Here is a 22903-nt window from a genome sequence, read left to right as displayed (position 1 = left end):
ATTTGTGTAGTATATACATTAATTCCCTTTAGGCTTTGAACAGCCAAATAAAAGGAAGAGGGAAGACATTAACAAATGAGCAGAAGTTTGTGTTCATTCCTCTTAAAACAGAAAAAAAAAGAAGTCCTATGTGATAGGAAAAATTACCATTAAAATTTCTCCTAGGGGAAAAAATATATTTTGTTTTCTCTGTTTAAATAAATCTCAGTTACCCAGATTGTGCATGCTATGAAATTTTCATCCACTCAGAGAGCACTCATTTCACATCTCATCTGTTCTGTGAATGGGATGAGAAAATCATTCTCACTTTTTTCTTTAACAGCACAAAGAATCTGTGGTGAACTGAACATTCTCAATCCAGGATTATCCTGCCTGTCATTTTCGGGATTTCAACTCATTGCAGTACTTTGCATTATAGACTCATATTGAAATTGCTCCATGACCATGCCATCCTCTCCATATTTATTTCAATAAATTATGATAGTTCAAGCAGTCTTCAAAATCTGAGAGCCAGAAACTTAAAAGAAGGAAAACTTAAGTCTGAAAAACAAACAAAAACAACCTGTTCATCAAATTCAAGACTATACAATCTCTTTGAAGCATTCTTTATTCTCAAGTGCTATATTTAAAAACACCACTTTGCCACAGTAGTTAGAATTTCATCCTAAAATACTACCGTAAAAACTATTTAATTTTCCACTACAGGGAGGGAGGGTTTGATCTCTTATTAAACATTTTATGGAAAAGTCTAAAAGTGCTTTCAATTATTTATCAAATTGAAATCTAGGCCTTGGAAACTGCTGGCATCACACACACAAATAATATTATCAGCCCACTGAGTACCATTAGGTCATAAAGCGCTGCTGTAGCAACATCTCTGGTACAGCTGCTGGTGCTCATGCAACTTTTACGACAGTTATAAAGTCATTTATTACATTTTCTTTATGATGCTAATGCATTGCGGTCTGTTATTTTATTGTTCCCACTGTGATAAAGACTGAAATGTATGATATTGTGCAAAAAAAAACAAAAGTCTGTATCCATCTATCTTTCTAGACTTAATAACAAAGCTTGTTGCATTAAAAATCTCTTCGATCAACTTAAAATGTCCATAAAAATATTAACAAGGGATATCGAAAAGGAAATATTTTTATGGGACTTTTTTTTTTTTGTCATTTTGTATCACTGTTCCCGGTAGTGTTGTTTTTTTTAAGTTTTTCTTTGCCAAAATATATTAAGGACGACATGAGTACCTGACTGGGCTCCCCCTGCTTAATTACAATTATCACCATTTTGTTAGAACATAATTTGCAATTCACCAGGAGAAACAATGTCTATATAATTTCCAAAGAATCACATGAAAAAGAACAAAGTCATTAAAAGATAATCGTGTCCATGGACCCAAAGGTGCCCATAATTGATAATAACATCTTATTCAAATTGTCTAAACTGAACTCTCCCTATGATACGATTGTACATAAAGAGAATACAGTTTTCTATTGAGGAAAAAAAATATCAATTATGTTAATTAACCACTACCCTGTGCTAAAACTGATTTAGTAGTCGACACCCACGGCACTGTAACTCTAAGGGGAAAGTCGTTCTCAGCCTGGGGTCCTTCAGTGCCGCTGCTACTACTGCTTCTCCATTTCTTCTATTCTCCATCCTCTTTCCCTTCCCTCTTTCAGCAATTAAAGAAAATTTCCAAGAATGAGAAAAAGTCCAAGGGAAATAATCATTCATTTAAGCAGTTCTGGAAGTGGGACATTCTATTTATGAATGTTTTTATACTCAATTTTGCACCTGAAGCAGTCAGAATCAAAAGATAGATCACATTTGAGGAAAAGCTTCACAACATGTTTCTAAAATCAGATGGAATTTTTATTCTAGTTTCCATTTTTTTTAATGGCCACACCCAAAGCATACAGAATTTCTCTGGCCAGGGATGGAATCCCAGCCTCTGCTGTGATCTATGCCCCAGCTGTGACAACACTGGGTCCTAAACCCACTACACCTCAGCCACAACCCAAGCCACTGAAGAGACAACACCAGATCCTTAACCAGAGGCACCTGAGCAGGAATTCCTCTTGTCTCCATTTTTATCTTTATAATTTAAATGCATTTCCATTCTACCATAAACATTATTTATAAAATTCTTACAGCAATGAGCTAGTACATTTTTTTTTTTTCTTTTCATGACCACACCTGTGGCATATGCAAGTTCCAGGCTAAGGATCAAATTGGAGCTACAGCATCATGGGATCCAAGCTGCATCTTCTACCTATGCTGCAGCTTGAGGCAATGCCAGATGCTTAACCGTCTGAGCAAGGCCAGGGATTGAACCCTAATCCTCACAGACACTGTGTTGGGTTCTTAATGCACTGAGCCACAATGGGAACTCCAAGCTAGTATAATTTTAATAGCAATGGGTCTAAGTACCATTAGAGTACTAAGATAACTTATTACGGATACTGAATTTGGAGCTGGCTAGGCTTTAAAATGTGGTTTTCCACATTTAACTCAGAACTACAAAAATTCGTCTCGAGAAGTTTTATGTACCTGCATACTACACATTTCATGTCTTTTCACCCATTTTTAGTCTCAGCGTGAGCATCCGGAAGGAAAAGGGACCATTCTCTTGAAGTTTAGACTTCCTCCCAGAAATGAAAAGTGGAGTCATTAGGTCATTTGACACCTTTCTCCATGGCTGCGATGTGAAGCAGTAGCCCAGACAGAGCTGCTCTTGTGTCTTGGGTTGCAATTTGATTACAAACAGAGGAATTTAAGACTCCTGGTCTTTCATGTTTATTTCCAAGTGAGTTCAGTACTTTAAATTTTGTCTTACAAATTCCTCCCCAAGAAGTACAAGTTGGGAAGTTCCCATTGTGGCTCGGCGGTTATGAGCCCAACTAGTATCCATGAGGATGTGGGTTCGATCCCTGGCCTCACTCAGTGGGTTAAGGATCTGGCATTGCCAGTGAGCTGTGGTGTAATTCACAGATGTGGCTCGGGCCCTGCGTTGCTCTGGCCGTGGAGTAGGCTGGTAGCTGTAGCTCTGATTAGACCCCTAGCCTAGGAACTTCCATATGCTTCAGGTGCAGCCCTAAAAAGCAAAAAAAGAAAAAAAGGAAGTACAAGTTGGGGTAAATTAATTTAGAAAAGCTTTATGTGTATTCAAATTAGATGAAAAAAGAAATACGAGTGCATTAGATCAAATGCTTTTTAAGCTTGTCTCTAACTGCTTAACTCTGGGCTATTAAATGCATTCCAAGTGTCTCTCGAGTCAATGTCCACTACGTTTTTATGCATTACTAATAAGATTACACTAACTTAGAGGGTGCGTTTATTATACCATGAATAATACATTTTAAATAAAATGCTGATCTTAGAAAATGAGACCAGGAGCACATTTCCTTGTTCATCTGTTAATTAGAATTACCCTGAGAGAAACATTGTAGAAAGAGTGTCTAAACTTGTTCAGAATTGACCATATGAATTCCCTAAATCATATGCTTAATATGTAAGCCTCTGAGAATCAGTGGTAGTCAAGTGAGAAGAGTTCTTTGCCAGTGGTATCTATTTAGTATAGATTCAGTACATTTTATCTAATCAGTGCCTATTTATTTTTATCACTCTATATTTAAATGTAATGTGACATTTACCAGCCTTATGCACAATAATACTGTTTTCTGAACCAAAAAGCCAAAGAAGGAGAGGTAGTCCTAGGTCTGATGTAGTATTTTAAAATCAAAGTATATATTTTACATACTATTTGAAACACACTATTTTATACCAGCTATTGCTGGTCTTCTTTACTCTCCTAAATGTGTGAAAAATGAGTTAATTTTATGTCTCTACTTAGGTGAAGAAATCATATAGAGTTATCAAAATAAATGAACAAAATAATATCAAAGCATTTTGAATGTGGTGAAGATGTTTTAAATGAACACGGCATTGCCCATATAATGAAATTGTTTTAGCGTTATTTTAAACAGAAATGGTGATTAATTTCACAAAGTACAGTAGAGTGTTTCTGTAGAAGGGTGACTCTCTGTCAAAAGGCTTCTTATGGCCCACACTGGGGGGTGGCTTACTTCCTCTCTCAGCACTGAAATGCAAGCCCCTAGCATCAGAACAGAGCTCCAAGCCCACAATTGTCCACCCTGAGACTCTTACCAGACCTATGCACTCAAATTACTTCCATCTCCACAACATTGTAAATCAACTATACTTTAAAAGGTATAATATATATAATCTCCAGATGGTGACAGATTATTTATTCACAATACCTACCATAATTTATACTTAGATATTTGTTGTTTATTGTCCATCTTCTGCTCTAAAGTCTAATTTTAACTTCCTGAAATGGGAGGGAACCATGTCTGATCTGGTCTTAGTTACAACTCCACTGCCTGAAGCATAGTTCACAGATAGTGCTTGAGTGAATGGAACAAATCAATGGACATTCACAATAACTAAGTTTTAAAATATGGGCCCTAGGACTTACTGTGAGGTACTTCATATTTTCAAAGGACTTATAATGAACATTACTAAGTTATATTTGATATTTATTAGTACTTTGAAGGATACTTTATTAGATTTCAAACACATTCATTTGTGTACATGTTGCTTTGTGTGTTATGTAATTATACGTAGAATATAGAGGATGGCAAAAGAAAAATCCCATAGGATGACAAATGAATGTTTCTAAATCAAAAGATCCACTTTATAGACATTCACATGTTAAAGGAAATGTGTTAGAGAATACTATAAAGGATTAAAAATGTTACAAACATCACAAATACTGACTAGAGCAGATTTGATCTTTTTTCCACTGTATAAAGCAGTGTGGTTTTTTTGTTCTCAGAAACTTAAGATAGGTTTCATTGTACACTACAAATTTTCTTTTTTGGTGGTCTATTTAGACAAAGTCCTGCAAAATGTAATTGTGTTAGCGAACTGGAAACTCTGCTGGTTGTTTGGGTCAGAACACATTAAAATATGTCGACCCTTAAAGTGTTTCAGCCTTAGGAGAGACAGGGGTGAAAGCCAGACAATTTACTAATCAACTGATAGACTATGGATCATATAAGAAAATATGCTATAGACCTGAATAAATGTAGACATTGATGGGAGGAAGGTAAGGGAGTGTCTATTCTCAATTTATTGCCTCCTGTTAAAATTAATTTAACCTTGTTTAATATCCTAAAACATATCTGGGTTTAACACATGCATAATTCAACTTTGCTCATAAATCACATGTGTGAAAAATAGGTGAAAGATGCCTCTAGAAATACATGGGTGAGTTAAAACCCAGTTAATGGGTTTTCCTACAGTCCAAGAGAAAGAGGAAAATTGAACCACATTAAAATGTGACTCAATCTCAATTGAGATGTTAATGAAATCAAGTTGGGCTGATAAGAGAAACTCCACCTGCTCTTTACTACATTAAATATTTAAGTTGTGCTTTTAGAAACTGGATGGTAAGTCACATTTCCTCCTATGCTTTTTAGCAGGCACAGAGAGTTCTTAGTGCTTTTCAGGCAGACTGAGCCCTATGATATGACTCATTATCATGTGTAAGTCTTGTGTTATTACCACATCTTCACCATTTAGAAAACGGTGCCTACACACTTGATATGAGGTGATAGATTAGAACTAGATGTGTAGAGTTAACTATAGGCTTAAAAACACAGTGCATTTACAGGATCATAAGTAGATGGGAATTACTGAGGATTAAATCCCCTGTATGAAACTAATTTAGGAAGCAGATGGTTCCACACAACTTTGATGGTCCTTCAGTTTCTTTATTGCAAATAAAATACTTGCTAGGTTTAGTAAAACAAAAGAGCACAGCTGTCTTATCGGCACATCTTTTGATAAGGACATCTAATCAGGCTCTAAGTGATGTGACACAGTTTCAAAAAACATCCTTGCATTTGTCATTAATGAACATAATCTGTCCCAGTGATAAGGCACAGAGTTCTGGGGCTTCAGGAATGATTCACTGCAGGAAAGTGGAAGCCATGGGGTATTTTTAGGAAACACAGGGATGAAAGGGGGTGTTGAAGCACAATGGTGTGCTAAAAATTATAATTAACTGCTGTGAACCATTATTTGTTTCATAAAACTTTGATCCTATCAGGTTATTTCTAGAAATATATAAAGGTTGGTAGTGCCCTGTCTAACCTGGCAAAATTAAATTCATTCTATAATTCATAGTCTCCTAAATACAGTATTTCCCCACTCCAGTGGTATTTTGGACCCAACTGTCCTAAAGGATTTATCACACTGTAGTGATCAATTGTTTAAATACAATTCTCCCCTACAGCACAGAGATGTCTCTGTATGCAGGAGCCATATATATTTTTTTTCTCTTCTGTAACACAAGCACATTGCACAGGACTAGTTGTTTAATTATCAATTAATTATTAATAAATTTACTATTAATCTAACAAATGAATAACAGACTATAGTACTGAGTCTATGGTTAAAATAAATGAATGAAAGATGACCATGGCAAGAACAGGAAAGGGATAAAACCTATCTATAGCTTTTTACTTGTGGAGGGTAAAAAAGATAGGGGTTGTTCCAGAGACAGCCAAGTGTGTGCTAATACTTGACTGTGTGACTATACCAAGGATCACAAACCCAAATATGAATTTACAGAGAAGGTGTCATACTGTTTATTTTCCTATCAAGAAGGTTACTTTCCTAAAATTATTTTTCAAAATATATGCACCAGTGTTTGAGCCCTAATCTGTATGGTACTCAAAAAGGTAAGTCATTTGAATACAATATACAGGCATTTCAAAGGAAAGGCACAAAATACAATTAAGAATTTCTGAGTGGGAAAATGTATAAGGAGCTATTAGCGACTTGAAAAACAGCTTGAGGAAATATCATAGAAAGAATAATCAAGCCAATATAGGAGGTCAGCTAAATGAAGAAAGAATAGAAGCAAAGTACATGGTCCTATCTTCACATATAAAGGAAACTGCCTGGTACACTAAGATGGTGATGTCCAAACTTGTTACTCACACACCTCTTGGGACATTGTTACATGATCTATAATAAAGGAATAATTTTAATTAAAAAAATTCTTTTATATCAGATAATTATGATTTACCCTATATACACCATTCATAATCTGCTTAAGTTATTTGAACGATACATAAACTTACTGAACAGTACCTTTCTTTTTTTTTTTTTTTTTTTTTTTTGTCTTTTGTCTTTTGTCTTTTTGTTGTTGTTGTTGTTGTTGCTATTTCTTGGGCCACTCCCGCGGCATATGGAGGTTCCCAGGCTAGGGGTCCAGTCGGAGCTGTAGCCACCGGCCTACGCCAGAGCCACAGCAACGTGGGATCTGAGCCGCGTCTGCAACCTACACCACAGCTCACGGCAACGCCGGATCATTAACCCACTGAGCAAGGGCAGGGACCGAACCCGCAACCTCATGGTTCCTAGTCGGATTCGTTAACCACTGCGCCACAACGGGAATTGAAAAGTACCTTTCTAAAAGGAAAATAGTGTTCCATTTAAAAGTCAAATGAGTATTAAAAAAAAGAAATGTGTCCATTATGACATACCAAATATTAAAACCATTCTTCCATCCTAAAATTTGTAATTCTTATATTTTGTGTTATTTTTTTTTAATCTAGTGATTTTTATGAAGATAGACTTTTCAAAAGGCAAATATGGTCCTGCCATTCAGCCCTTCCATCCACTCACAGTGTGACGCTCCATGGCTTGGCTTTGCACCAGGATGGCACCAGGACTCGTAGAGTATCTGATATCCTGTTTCATAACTCCATCAGCCCCACCTTCCTTTAGACTCCCTTGAGCCTTCTGGTTATCCATCACTTCCTCATACTTTCTCATTCATTCCTTTTGTGGGAGGTCTTCTCTTAGGCTTCCTTTAGGATATGCAGCCTTCCACATCCACTGTATTGAGATCTCAAGTATTACTTCCTAAGGAAAACCATTTCTGATCCAAGGGTTTTCACTGTGATTTTTTTTTAAAAATTGATTGAAGTAGAGCTGACATGCAATAATGTATTAGATTCAGGTATACAACATAGCAGTTTGATATAGATTACACACTGTACAAAGTTACAAAATATTGACTACATTCCCTGTGCTATATATTACATCCCTTTAACTTATTTTATAACTGGTACCTCTTTATGTGTTTGTACAAAACAACCTGGTTTCTTTCTTCGCAGCACTTGCCTGTTGTAATCAGACTCTTCTTTGAATGTTTCTCTGAAGTATGTCTCCTGCACTAGCACCAGGTACCTGCCCTTTTAATCTCATCATGCGTGTCTATATATTTAAGGCAATCCTTAAATATTTACTAGTGAATGCTAGCTGTGGTATTTTTTTCACAGTTAGTAAAGCAGACATTTTATGAATAATTGGGGGGAAAAAGTAAGAGGAGCAGAAACCCTGAAATCAAAGTCTCAAATTAATTGAATGAAGAGGAATAGATAGGACGTTAGAAACTAGGAGGCATTAATATTGTTAACCACTAATTGTAAGATTTCTTCTTATGACTGTACCTGTGGAATACGGAATTTCCCGGTCCAGGGGTTGAATCAGAGCTGCAGCTGAGGCCTATGCCACAACCACCACAACAGTGGATCTGAGCCACATCAGTGATCTATACTGCAGCTTGTGGCAAGGCCAGATACTTAACCACTGAGTGAGGCCTGAGATGGAACCTGCATCTTCACAGAGATGTAGGTCCTTAACCTGCTGAGCCATGAGAGGAACTCTAAGATTTCTTTTTTGAAACTTTCTACATTGAATGGAGAATAGGAGAGGAAATGAAGTGTCATACAAAACGCAGGGTAGAAAAAAGATGGGGAAAAAAAAATCCAGGTGACTAAAGGATGAAATCAGGCCCAGTTTCAGAGTTCAGCAAAGCATGGCACCAGGATGGCTGTTTGGATTTTCATAATGCTTTTTAAAAAATGTACCTCTTTTTCTCTTTTAAGACCTTACCTCTGGTGGGCTGTGCGGGGTGAAGTATTTTAAGACACTGGAAGTACTTCACTATGAATTACAGACACATATAGAAACTTCCTTTGAAAAGATATTCATTCCTTATTTTTTCCACTATTTCACTCTTTTCCTCTTAGCATCTAAGCGTTTTACAGCTAACCTACTTAGAGATGTTAATTTAAATTTGCTTTCAAAGTAGTTCCATTATTTTTGTGGTGGAAAAGCAACTTGTTAATTAACAGAACTGCCCTCCTCACCCCCTTTTTTTTTCATAGGTTTGTTAATGGAATTAGGTGATTTACAATAGCTCACCTGATAAAATTATGTCAGGAGTATAATGACTCTAAGGGAAACAGTGATGGTGTGAAGATGAAATAGCTCATAATGAAAGAGTGTGATCTGAGTGGGAGTTGAAGATGTGAAACTATTATACATCAGAGGTCAAAAGCCAGTGTATAATAGAGTAGTTTAAAAAGTGAGTTTCTAGGTGAAATATTCTCCACTACTGGACTGTATCTAGTTGATATATATATATAATATTCTATTTTGAGTTGTCCTTAAGAGGATTGGTAATATTATTTCATTATTTAGTTTTCCTTGAATGCTGGGTAAAGGGTGTAAGGCCAGGCCTACTCTTAAAACTTTATGGGAAAATTGTAGCCAAGATATAATTAAAAGTTTCACACTCATTTCATTCCATGTATATGAAATACCTCATATTTCACCCACCTCCACATGATCAGAAAGGATGTCACACCCACCACATGGAGTGCCTGAGAAAGTGGAAGAAAACATGAAAATAAGGGACAAAAACCAAACCTATTAAAAAAAAATCAACTTGTTCTCAGAAGCTGAGACTTACCTAATATATCATAGCCTTCTTGGAGGCAATCCTATCCTAGAAGCTCAGACCATGTGATTCTTCTACAAGGGAAGGTCACATTTTTGTCACTTTTGATTCCATGGAGTCACAGTTCTTAGGTTGAAAGTATGAAAAATATGCGTGACTTGGCTAATAGGTGCTACTCCTAATACACACTGGAGCCTCCCACCTGCCCAGACACACATTTCCTGTTCATCCCACTGCCCCACATTGCTCTTAAGTTCACCTTCATGGTGGCTGCTTGGGTGGCAAATTTTGAGTCCTTACCTATACACAAACTATCTAGTTCACTGGGATGTGATATTCTTGCTCCAACCCATGATTGGGGTCAGGCTAAAATGAATTAACATGTGAAGCATACATAAAGAACTTGGTATAAAAGAATTCACCCTAGGTTGAATTCTTGACCCTTGAGGTGAGAATATACATTTGAACACGCCGTGTATGAACTCTATGACTTCCGCTGAAAACACAATCTCTGTTTAGTCAATTTCCACATGAAGCCGGTAGAGTCAATTTTCATTATTTACAGATTCAGTATCTGCGAATTCACTGACATAGAAATTTGTAAACCCCAAATTAATACTAGTAGTGCTTTCATAGTCATTCATTGACACACATGGAGGTGATTTGAGGTGCTGGACACACATGATTCCAGATGATGTCAAACCAAGCGGTGCTCTGTCTTCTCTTTTCAGCTCTCATACTGCAAAAGATGTCCTTTTGACAGGGAAATTTTTAATACACATGTTTCTCATATTTGTGATTTTTGATGGTGATTTCACCATGTAAAACAGTTCCCAAGCAGAGAGATGAAATGCCTTGTAGGGTTTCTAAGAACAAGAAGGCTGTGATGTGCTTTATAGAAAATAATATATTATTAGATATGCTTTGTTCAGGCCAAGTTATGTTTGTCAATGTAATGTTAATGAACAAGCAATATATATATAAATATATTAAATAAGGTGTTTTTGGAGGTAACTCAGAAAACTAATTACAGAATTACCATTTGACCCAGAAATCCTACTCCTGGGCATATGTCCAGGCAACACTTTCATTCAAAAAGATACATACACCCCTATGTTCATTGCAGCACTATTCACAAAAGCCAAAACATGGAAACAGCCTAAGTGTCCAACAACAGATGGATGGATTAAGAAAATGTGGTACTGATACACAATGATATTCTACTCAGCCATAAAAAAGACCAAAATAATGTCATTCTCAGCAAAATGGATGGAACTAGAGACTCTCCTATTATGTGAAGTAAGTCAGAAAGAGAAAGACAAATACTATATATTACTTGTATCTGGAATCTAATATATGGCACAAATGACCTATCTACAGAAAAGAAATTCATGGACATGGAGAACAGATTTTTGGTTGCCAAGAGGGAGGGAAAGTGAGTGGGAGGGACTGGGAGTTTGGAGTTAGTAGATGCAAACTATTGCATTTGAAATAGATAAGCAACGAGATCCTGCTATATAGCACAGCAGGGAACTATATCTAATCACTTGTGATGAAATGTGATGGAGGATATTGCAAAAAAAAAGAGTGTATATAAATGTATAAGTGGGTCACTTTGCAGTACAGCAGAAATTGACAGCAGATTGTAAATCAACCATAATAAAAATTTTTAAATAAATGAACAGAACCCACATTAAAAAAGTATGCTTTAAAAGTTTTGTGACCAGACGCTTGCAGGAACAAACCTTGTATTTTTCTCTAGGAGCAAAAGAGGCTAATTCAGGGTTCATATCAATTCTTTATGACTTTATCATGAACAATGAGAACTGACTGCACTAAATGTGGAAGAGTATATTTGAAAATGGTTAAATTCTTTAATGTTTCTGGAAAAAAAATTTGGAAAATCGATCTGGGCAAAAATATGGTTTTGTATGTCACACAGAATGCATTTTTAAGGCAATTTAAAAATCCATTAAATGTTTTTGTTTAGAATGATTATTAGAACTGACCCCCAAAATAACAAACCAGAATGAAAAGAATGCATCTAAGCCTTCATACCAGGAAAATATCCTAAGGATGGGGAGGTGGGAATCAGAACTGAGAAGTCAAAGTTTAGTTAGAAAGGAAACAGAGATCAGAGGCTGGCAAGTGCTGGATCTGACATCAAGCTGTATGGCTGAATTGAGGGTCAAAAGGGACACAGAAATGAATAAAGACCAAAGTCCCGAGACCAAGATGCTCTGGATCTAAATTTTCAAATGTGAGGAGTGCATTTTAAAAAGAACCATGAACATCTCCTAGGATTAGGGAGTGCCTTAAAGAAAGAAAACTGGGCTACAGCTTATAAAGATCAATATAGTTAATACAGCATTATATCAAAAGATTTCAGGATCATTCTTTAGGAGGTCATAATACACAGTCATCCCTCAGTATCTGTGGGGAACTGGTATCAGGACCCCCACGCATACCAAAACCCTTGATGCTCAAGTCCCTTGTGTAAAACGGTATATAAGAGTGGTGACCTGAATATAGTCAACCAGGCCCGTTTAGCACCTGTGGATTCAACCAACCATGGATCGACTTTTGAAGTTATGTAGCTTTCCATCCAGTTGAAAAGAGTCTTGAGGGTAAAAACCACCAGTCCAACCATCATGTTTGTGTCGCACTCCCAAAACTCATGAACTCATGGTTCTAGGAACCCAAGAGGTGTCTATTGAATAACTAGATGTTAGAATAGTATCTTTGATGGGAGTTCCCACTGTGGCTCAGCAGGTTAAGAATCCAACATAGTATCCTTGAGGATGAGAGTTCGATCCCTGGCCTTGCTCAATAGGTTAAGGATCCAGCGTTACCACAAATTATGGCATGAGTTTCAGATGTGATTTGGATCCTGCATTGCTGTAGCTGTGGTGCAGGCCTGTAGCTGCAGCTGCAATTTGACCCCTAGGAAGAAGTAAAACTGCCACCATTTGCAGATGACATATTACATATAAAATTCCTAAACTCTCCACCAAAAAAAAAAAAGAAAAGAAAAAGAAAAAGCCAACGTGTTAGAACTAATAAATTCAGTGAAGTTTCAGGATACAAAACCAATACATAGAAAACTTGTGTGCTTCTATATACTAATAGCAAAGCTAGTTATGCCTATATTCAAACCAAGTTTTGTGCACTGGGCACATTAACAAGAAAAGTACTCCTTTGGGGATGTTACTCATATAATTTTTATCACAAAATAAGAGCTTGAAGACCATAGGAAAGAAAAACTAGCTACTTCAGTCACACGCTACAGGATTTTTGACATCTTAAATGGTCTCAAGTCAAATAATGAGGCTAATCCTCTTTCCTAGAGAATAAAATAGCCTCTAACAAAGTAACATGGGGAGTATGGCTACACAACAAATAACGAAGGTATTAATGATAATAGTGCCTCTTTCGAAGGCGGCCAAAAAGTTATTTGATTGCAAAAGGCTTCTGCACAAAAAAAATCCTCTAATTTATGTATTTTAAGAAAGTCCTTAAAAGTCATCAACTCTTTTTATATCTTAGTCTCCAAATTTCTGACATCTAATCATTGTTATAATTCTATCTGGCGTTATATGTAACAATGGAAAATCGTCTAGTAAGGTACAATTACGTGCTATGGTAAATCGTGTTCAGAAATAGAGCCAAACATAGTCATTCTCAAAATAAAACTTAATCTTTATCAGAAAGTCCAGAAATAAGAAACTATTCTTACAGCATTTTTCAGGTGTCATTCAGTTCCACTCCTATTTATTGGCACTTATTTAGTTTTGAAGTGTACACACATGAATTATAACTCAAATCCACTAAAGAAAAAAGTAAACAAAAGAAAGAGCTCCATTAAATTCTACTAAATCTAGTATAGCTATTCCAGAGAGGAAAAATGCTCTCAAACATGTAACAAGCTTGTTTCTCCAGAGTGATGTGGTGATAACAAGCATATTAGTTCCCTCATTAATTTATTCAGCAGGCACATATTAGGCTTCAAGAAGAGATAGTCACTTTCCTCAAGGATCTATAAGTCTAATTACTCCTAGAGACACCTAGACACATTACAAATTGCTGAATTGTGCTTTAACTAGGAGCTAAGCAAGCTGAAGAGATAAAGAATCACATGTATCTTGAAGGGTAAACAGGAGTTTACCTAGTGAAGACTAAGACATTCCTGTTTTGAGAAAGTCCATATATAAAAGAGAGGTTTAAAAAATACATCTGTCTAGAAATATGAAACATTTGCAGTGGTTGGGAGCTAGGTGGAAGGTAAATGTTGGAGGGAAATCATCTAAAAAATATAGGGTCACATCATGGAGGACCTAGCTTACCATGCTAAGTTTTGAGTTTTTCTGTAGTCAATATGAAGCCATTACAAATTCCTGACAGTGGGAATCTGTCTTAGTTTGCTCAGGCTGTGTAATAAAATGCCAGACGTGTGCATACTGTGGTATATGGGGACCTGCTGTATATTGCAAGAACTCTACCCAATATTCTGCAATAATCTATGTGGGAAAAGAATCTGAAATAGAATGGATGTGTATAGAACTGAATCACTCTGTTGTAAAGCAGAAATTATTCCAACCTTGTAAATCAACTATACTTCAATAAAACTTTAAAAAATGAGAAAAAAAAAGTCAGAAATCAGGTGGTCTACAAATGCCTTTCTCAGAGTTTTAGGGCTAGGAAGACAGTTCTGGCTACAAATTCAAGATCAAGATGCTGGCAGATTCAGAGTCTGCTAAGAGCCCACTTCCTGGCTCATCTGTTTGCCTTGTCCTCACATAGTGGAAAATTAGAGCAGCTTTCCCTAGCCACTTTTATAAGGGCAGTGATCCCATTCACAAGGGAAGAGCCAATCATCCCCCAAAGGCCCCACCCTGTAATACCATCATCTTAGGGGTTAGATTTCAATATATAAATTTGGGGAGTGAAAATAAACATTTGGACCATAGCAATATCCTATTATTAGGATTGTCTTTGGAGAAAGTAGAATGTAGTATCATTAACTTGAGTGTGAAATATTGAACAAACTAAATAGAGAAAGACCATCCTCTGTGTTATTAAGCCCCCTCTTTCCTTAGCCAGGTTCTTCTGGTGTGGGCACGATGTGCTGATAGGGGACACAACTAGAGAGGACAGACTCTGACCTCCCACCTGTCTGGACTGTTCCATTACCTCTACTAAGGTTTTATTACAATTCCTTCTTCCTTGTAGCAGGCCATCTGCTTTCCAACTACTCTATTGCTAATTTAAAATTTTGAATTGTCTCCCAGCTCAATTCCGGCACTTTACACTCAACTTTTCCCATCATAGTACACTGGTCTCTCTTGTCCTAGCAAGAAGTCATTTTATTAGACTTTACCCTAAAATGATAATGAATAAATTTCATAGAAACATTTGAATTAAAGAGAAGAATCTAGGAAGAAAACTACCCTGTGGTAAAAGAGATACCAACTGTATAGCACAGGAACCGAGGCATGAGGGGTTCCTGGCTAGAAGCCATCTCAGAGCAGTTGAAAACATATCCCATACTGGTGACTTCCTACCTGGGAAAAGCTATACTGCTTGACCTACAGATGTCCTTGTAATGTGATAGCCCATTCTTGAGACTTGAAGGACTGTATAAATGCCGAACTTTTTAAAGCATATCTTGAGTTTTACAGCACCCCGACATAGTTTCAAGATCTGATAAATTTGAGTTCCTGACTGCTGACCCACATATGCCCTGGACAAATGGAATCATTGAGAAGTCCTTTGGCAATGTAAACAGCATGGGTATTTATACGCATACACATTCCCATTCTATAGTAGAGGAACTTCAGAGAAAAAGGAGAGAGAGGAGCTTTTTAATAGAAAATACATTTAGCCCCTTCAAAACCATGTAAGGTATTCAATAAATATAGACTATGAAGGAAAAAAATAGCATATTACAGGATCAAAGAATTTTATAGCAATAATTTCTTTATATTGGTTTCAGGTCAAATGACGTCTAGCTAACTGCTGAGTGTATTTATTCATGGCACCATGAATTCTTTGACTATGCATATTGCTGCAAATTGCAACATTATTGTGTTGGAGCCTAGACTTGTACATGGACACTTTTGTTGATTAAGATAATTTTTTATTACCCGCACTTCACAGAAAGACCTGTTAATGCTACAATCAGTTTTTAGCAATTGTATCCTGTGATATTTTCCTAATGTGTGTATTTATGCATACTGCTGTGTGAACTGTTATGCTTTAAGCATTTTTAAGAACTCTAGCCTGTGATATTTTCCTAATGTGTGTATGTATGCATATCACATAAAACTGTTAACATTATAAGCATTTTAAGGACTTTATCTAGGGATATTTTTAACAAATGTTTATAATTACTCAGAAATCCAAATGTATCTTGTTAGAAAAATATGGCTAGAAGTCACTTTGTTTACACAAGGCACATGGCAATCCTTTGTGCCTTTCTCAGAATCAGATTTTTCTTTCTTGGTAGGGTATCTCTGAATGAGGATGTGTTAAACAAAGAAGTGAAATGTTTAGGGAAAATAAAATTGATAAATCCCTAGATTCTGCATTATTGAAATTTATCTGTTAACTGGGCAGCTGATTTAAAGAAAATAGATTATACAGAAGACAAAATAAAAAATACTCCTACTCACAAGGAGATCATAAATGGATATATACAAAAATTAAAACTTAAATTGTATATACAAAATTAATTCTATTAAAAGTAACATGTAAAAAAGCCATGGTGGAGGTAGAGTGACATGGAAAAGCCAAAGAAATAACAGCTCTGTAATATCTGCTGGTCTCTAAACACACTCTACTCTTATTTTCTTGTAATTGCCCTAAGGTTTGTTGTTTTTCTGCCTGGAATGCATCTCCCTCTTTTAGTTCAACCATCAAGCTTCTACCCAGCCTTCAGTGTTTTACATCTACATTCCTAACATCTACAGACCCTGTAGAATTTTCTGATTTATTAAACCACTTTGAGATATGATTGATATGTAAAAAGTTGTACATACTTAATGGACATAATTTGATAAGTTTGGGAATGCATATACACCCATGAAACCATCTCTACCATCTTGGCCATACACATATCCACTGCTTCCCCAAATTTTCTCCCACCCACATGATGATGATGGTGATGGGCAGGGGAGTACATACATCTGCAAAACTGTGCTGTGCCAACAAAACCTAAAGTCTCATCAGCTTAATACACAAACCGTACAAGTCAATCAAACCCTCAAATGCAATCCCAAAAGGATTTTGCTCCAGGCACTTGTGAACCAGGTAGATGGTAACCCCACCATGTTATAACTAAACCTTATGTGGCCTTCTTGGTCACCATGCAGAATATAGAGCTGGAATCCTAGACTGATTTTTCTAGAGTCATTCTGGAAAGGATACTCTTTACTTTTATAGCAGATAAAAGAGCTTACTAACTAGTAGCAGTCAATGGTGATGGTAAAACTGAAGAACATTTACATTTCTTTAATTGTAGGTTATCTCTAGGCCATTAGATGAATCTTTGGGATGGCCATGTAATCCCATGGCAGAGAAGGGTCTTAGCCCTTGTTGGACCATGGTGGTATCTGTTTATGATGGATGTTGCCTCATATGGACTTCAGTATCTACCTTCAAGGTCACTGAGTCATTGCCTTTCACTCTCAACCTTGTGACCTTCCTAAATTCTGTATGTTTCAGGCAATTCTGGGCTTCTTTGGGGATACCACAATTCAGATGCATTTCCATGACATTACTAGAAACACTTGTGAGGCTGTATCAGGGCCTTCTGCTCCAAAATGACATGAAATCCTTCCTAATCTGTGCTTTCTGCTTTTCCAATACGAGTGGGATCTTAACACTTTCCAAGGTTAACCAAAAACTAGAACAACAGGTCACTTTTGCTCCCCAACCCCCATTACCTTATCTTAGCCCCTCAAAACCTGCAAATGAGATCCACTGGAATATCCCCCTCTGGAATTCTATCTTGTTCTCCTCTTTACTCCCATCCCAACCTCATCCAGCAAAGTGAAGATGGCAAAATGTCTAACATATTCCTCCAAATTATTTTCTTCTTACCCCTGGACCTTTTCATAGTTCAGGAAAAAATCCAAAATTTTTATCCCATTGTTTTTAGATTCTGCTATAGCAAACCTCCCATGAGCTGATAAATGCTCAAGTACTAAAGCCCAAATGGAAGAGGTACCAAAATAACAGAAAATACTACAGAAAAAAAAAGAAAGAAAAAAATATATTAGTGAAGAACTTCAGGTAATATCCTAATACAGGTTGACAGAAAAAAAAATGTACTGAAGCTCTTTTCCTTTGCTATTTGCATCTTCTAGCAGGACACTGTCTAGTATACTAAGTCCAACTCATCTTACAAACACTACTAAAAGTTCCACTGAGTTTAGTTCACAGGAATCAAACAGCCTAATATCCTATATTCACCCCTCTAGTCAAGCAGACCATTAAACAAACTCCAACTATCCTGCCTCCAATATGTTTTCTGAAACAAGGAAATCATTCAGATTGCTTTTGAGAGGTTTTTCCATATTTGAGTAATTTCAGGGAAATTTCATAGGAAAACTTTGAGACTGAATAAGACACTTTTATTTAAACCACAGTCTTCATAGAAGGCTGAGTTGGGTTTCTGTCAGAGCTAGCACAGTTCAATAGAAAATCCCATTTGCCTTTTGACTTGGGTTAATATTTCCTGAGTCTAGTTCTTTTTATCCATAACAAGACACTTATATTTCTCTGGGTTGAACAAATCTTTGCTGTGTATAAGAGAGTAGACTTTTAAGCATTATATGAAACACCTTTCTCAGCTCAAGTGCAACTACAGACAAAACTGTGTTTTATTTCTTTTGAACACACTGAAAGAATATAGCAAAACAATTCTGATTCTGAGAGCTTTTTTTTTGTTTTGGTTTGGTTTTTTTTTTTTTTTGTCTTTTTTTGCTATTTCTTTGGGCCGCTCCTGCGGCATATGGAGGCTCCCTACACCACAGCTCACGGCAACACCTGATCGTTAACCCACTGAGCAAGGGCACGGACCGAACCTGCAACCTCATGGTTCCTAGTCGGATTCGTTAACCATTGTGCCACAATGGGAACTCCCTGAGAGCATATGTTTAATAGTACGTACTTAATAAAAGAATGAGTTCAAAGAATCAAGTTTTCTAAATAATTATAATTCTTATTTATGTAATTTACATTTTTATTAAACGTGCTCATACATCTTAATTTTGCTTCATGCATAGTTCCATTTCAAAAATTCTAATTTTTCTGTGAAGCTAAAATAATTTATGCCCATAGAGAACTATTAAAACAGAATAATAAAGTGATTAATATTGTCCTACTAAATAGAAGTCACCATTGATATTTTTGTAGTCCTTCCTTTTTTATAAATTATTTTATTGATTAGACATTATGGTCTATGTATAAATCTCTATATATTTAATATTTATCACAATATTGAATGAAATTAAAATTGTTTATTATGATGGACTAACAATATACTTATCATAATTGAGCTATTTCCTATTATTAGACATTTTGGTTGTTTCCCATGTTTTGTTAATTTTTTTTAATGTGTAATAAATATAATTCTGCATAATTTCTATTTGGTGTTCTGGATTATTCTCTTACATCACATATCCAAAAGTAGGATTACTGAGCCTCATACTAAGAATCACCCTTGAAAATATGAGCCACTGCACATAATTGAAGGCAATCATGACCAGTTCCCCAGGAGATGTTAATACAAGGTCTGGAACCCCCTTTCCCCAAGGGATCAAGATAGGTAAAGACCTTTGAGCCCAGAAGCTTGTGGCCACCAGGCAACATTCCTCTTTTATTGAAGGTAGTATAATTTTCATTTTTGCCATTTCTTTGCAACTTTTTGAAGCTCCACTGAAGCTGTCTTATTACTTTATAGATATTACCCAGGGCTGCACTCTGTTTTACGCCAAAATGTTAGTTCATTATCTTCAACACCTCAAATTCTATTTCTCTGTTTTTTCTAGTGTATGGCCTTCTCAAGATTGCTTCCTGGTCTAAGATGGCCATTGAGTTTCCAGCTACACATCCGTGTTCTTAAACAGTGAGAGGGAAGAAGAGGATAAATTAAGGGACACCACTTCTGGCTGAGCTAGTTCCCTTGAAAAATCTTCTCAGACCACTGCTTTCAAGGAGATCCAAAATAAACTTCACATTCTCTTAAAAGCTTATTGGTCAGAACCTAGTTCTGTGCTTACACCACTACAAGGTAGGCTGAGAAATAGACTTGAGGCAGCTTTATTGACAGCAGTATACATAAGCTGTCAAGCTTCTGTTACCAAGTAAGAAAAGAGGACTGACTAGGCAACCAAACAAGCAGTAATCTGACAAATTTTCTTCATATTTTGTTAATCTGTCAAACATGCAATACAGAGCCTCATTAAAATTGTCAAACAGCTTCCTCATACATATCAAGTGGATATATTTTGTTGCATTTATATTTTTAATTACATTTTTCATTAATTTTTTTCAAATTACAAAGTTAATATCTCCTGACTCCATATTGTGATGGTTTTTGTTACAAAGTCAGATCCGTGATCACTGTATTTTCATTGAGATTGACTCCAAACACAGTAAAATAAAACATTTTTACAATATAATATCTTAACCTTGAATTTAAGTTTGTCTGAAACTAATGCTTGGCTTTGTTTTTATTCCTTAATAAATTGTTGCCTAATCTCTCATTTTCAACTTGTGATAAGTAATTCTGCTTCTGAGGTATCTCACAAATAGCTGTATTTTCTTTTTAAACAAAGTTGAAAATAAATGTCTAACTTTCAATATAAGAATTTGTAAATTGATTCTGCTATGAGTAGTAGCTGATCTTCTGCTCTTTTGCTTAATGCCTTGGATTTTATGCTTTCTCACTTTGCTCATCCTTTATTTTATACATCATAATCTCAATTATCCTTGCTTTGTGTAGATCTTTTCAGTTATTTTGAGGTACATATCATGGTTTTAATTTTACTAGAGCATTTTACAAAAGAGTATTTTAACATGAATTATTACTTATATTCAAGCATCAGATTTTTAGTTTTAAATGAAAGATGGGCATGCTCTCTCTCTGTTCAACTATTCCCTTCAAAAAGTGTTTTATGTAAGAAAGTTGAATTATGTTTAAAATGAAATACTTTGATATATAACTTCTATTATCTCATTTCTGCAATTAGATACTGGTATAATTTCTGAGCCTCTGCACTTAGAGTATTCTTCTGCTGCCTTCACATATTGATAACAGCTTATAGAAAATTCTTACTCCATTCTCTTTTCACCTTTAAAATATCTAGTCTATTGTTGTCTTGTGTTTCAAATTGCAAAAGGTAAGTTGAACATTTTTTGACATTTTATTAATGCACTGAGTATGGCATATGTTAAATTTTCCTTTCTTCAGATTCCTTTATTATTTGAATATTAAGAGTTTATGCTAACATGTATACCTTTTGGAAGAATTAACTTTTTCAAAAAATTTAATCTTTTACTTTACAGCATTTCCATTACAAAAGAATCTATTCCAATATAAAACTAAGCTGGCATTAAAGTATGTCATAAAAATGTTATTTGTCAATACAGCAAATTCAGATTTTTAGCTTAGATTTTTTTTAAAAGAAGCCAGATTTTTTTTGCATGTCCTTTTTACTGTCACCAGTTGTATTCTTTTTTCCAACCTTCCATATATCCCAAAAGTCCAATAAACTGCACTGATGGGCACATGATAGGCTGGCACCACTTGTCACTTGTTTTAAGTTGTAGACAAGAACAGGCCCTTGTGGATCTGAAACTTCCAAATTTCCTTCTTTCATATGATCAAAATATCATACATCAGCCAACAGCTATGGTCAGAGAAAGGCTGAATTCTCTTCCTAAATTTACTCCAGGATAATGGCTATTTTGCTTCACAAAAAAAAAGGTGTGTGAACCAGTGCACATCATTGTTTCAGTTTTCCAACTTAACCTCATGAATTGCCATGCTTCTGAAAAATGACAGAAAACAGAGTTTAAAAGTATGGACTCTTGGAGTTCCCAGAGTGGTGCAGTGGAAACAAATCCAACTAAGAACCGTGAGGTTGCGGGTTCGATCCCTGGCCCTCGGTCAGTGGGTTAAGGATCTGGCATTGCCGTAAGCTGTGGTATAGATCACAGATGTGGCTCAGATCTGGCATTGCTGTGGCTGTGGGGTAGGCCAGTGGCTACAGCTCCGATTGGACCCCTAGCCTGGGAAGCTCCATATGCCATGGGTGCAGCCTTAAAAAGACAAAAAATAGGAATTCCCTTTGTGGCTCAGTGGTGAACGAACCTGATTAGCATCCATTAGAACTCAGGTTCGATCCCTGGCCTCGCTCAGTGGGTTAAGGTTCTGGTATTGCCATGAGCTGTGGTGGGGGTCATAGATGTGGCTCAGATCCAGCATTGCTGTGGCTCTGGCATAGGCCGGTGGCTACAGCTCCAATTCTACTCCTAGTCAGGGAAACTCGACATGCCACTGGTGCAGCCCTAAAAGACAAAAAGACAAAACATTTTTTTAAAAAAAGGACAACAAATAAAATTAAAAAATGAAAGTATGGACTCTGGAATCAGATGCCAAACTCTCCTCAAAGTCTTTGTAAAGTAGGGAGAGTAGGTTGTTAAGTCTCTAGAAAATTGTCCATTTCTTCTAGGATGTCAAATTTGTTGGCATACAACTGTTCATAGTATTGTCTCATGGTTTTTCATATTTCTGTAGTATCAGCTGTGACTTCTTTTTCTTATTTTGTTTATTTGGATTTTTTCTCTCCTCTTCTTCTTGAGTCTAGCCAAAGGTGTGTCAACTTGGTTTACCTTTTCAAAGAACAAGCTGTTGGTTTGATTGATTTTGTCTATTGTTTTCTTAATCTCTACTCTATTGATTTCCTCTTTGATCTTTATGATTTTCTTCCTTCTGCTGACTTTAGATTTTGCTTGTTCTTTTTCTAATTCATTTAGGTG

At 36.2% G+C, this 22903-nt stretch overlaps 1 long non-coding RNA gene across 7 annotated transcripts in view; it reads right to left on the bottom strand.

The window, feature by feature from the left end:
- Window positions 1-22903, bottom strand: part of LOC110257172 (uncharacterized) — a 207761-nt gene that overhangs the window by 133337 nt on the left and 51521 nt on the right. The window contains exons 6-7 of one of the 7 annotated variants that reach the window (XR_014829789.1): window positions 9869-9930; window positions 9736-9779 (exon numbers count right to left, since the gene is read on the bottom strand). The exons of 3 other annotated variants lie outside the window; for them this stretch is intronic. This is a non-coding gene — a long non-coding RNA (uncharacterized LOC110257172). Of the gene's footprint in view, window positions 1-7731; window positions 7972-9735; window positions 9780-9868; window positions 9983-20284; window positions 21913-22903 lie in introns of those variants that run through there. 3 more of the 7 variants (XR_014829788.1, XR_014829795.1, XR_014829792.1) reach the window with 3 other exon arrangements.

This window comes from Sus scrofa, chromosome 15, assembly GCF_054392235.1.
Source record: "Sus scrofa isolate SSC_HxYL_T2T_F1_AM1 chromosome 15, Sscrofa_HxYL_maternal_Yorkshire_Landrace_v2.0, whole genome shotgun sequence".
NCBI lineage: Eukaryota > Metazoa > Chordata > Mammalia > Artiodactyla > Suidae > Sus > Sus scrofa.
This window is presented reverse-complemented; position numbering and strand designations above follow the sequence as displayed.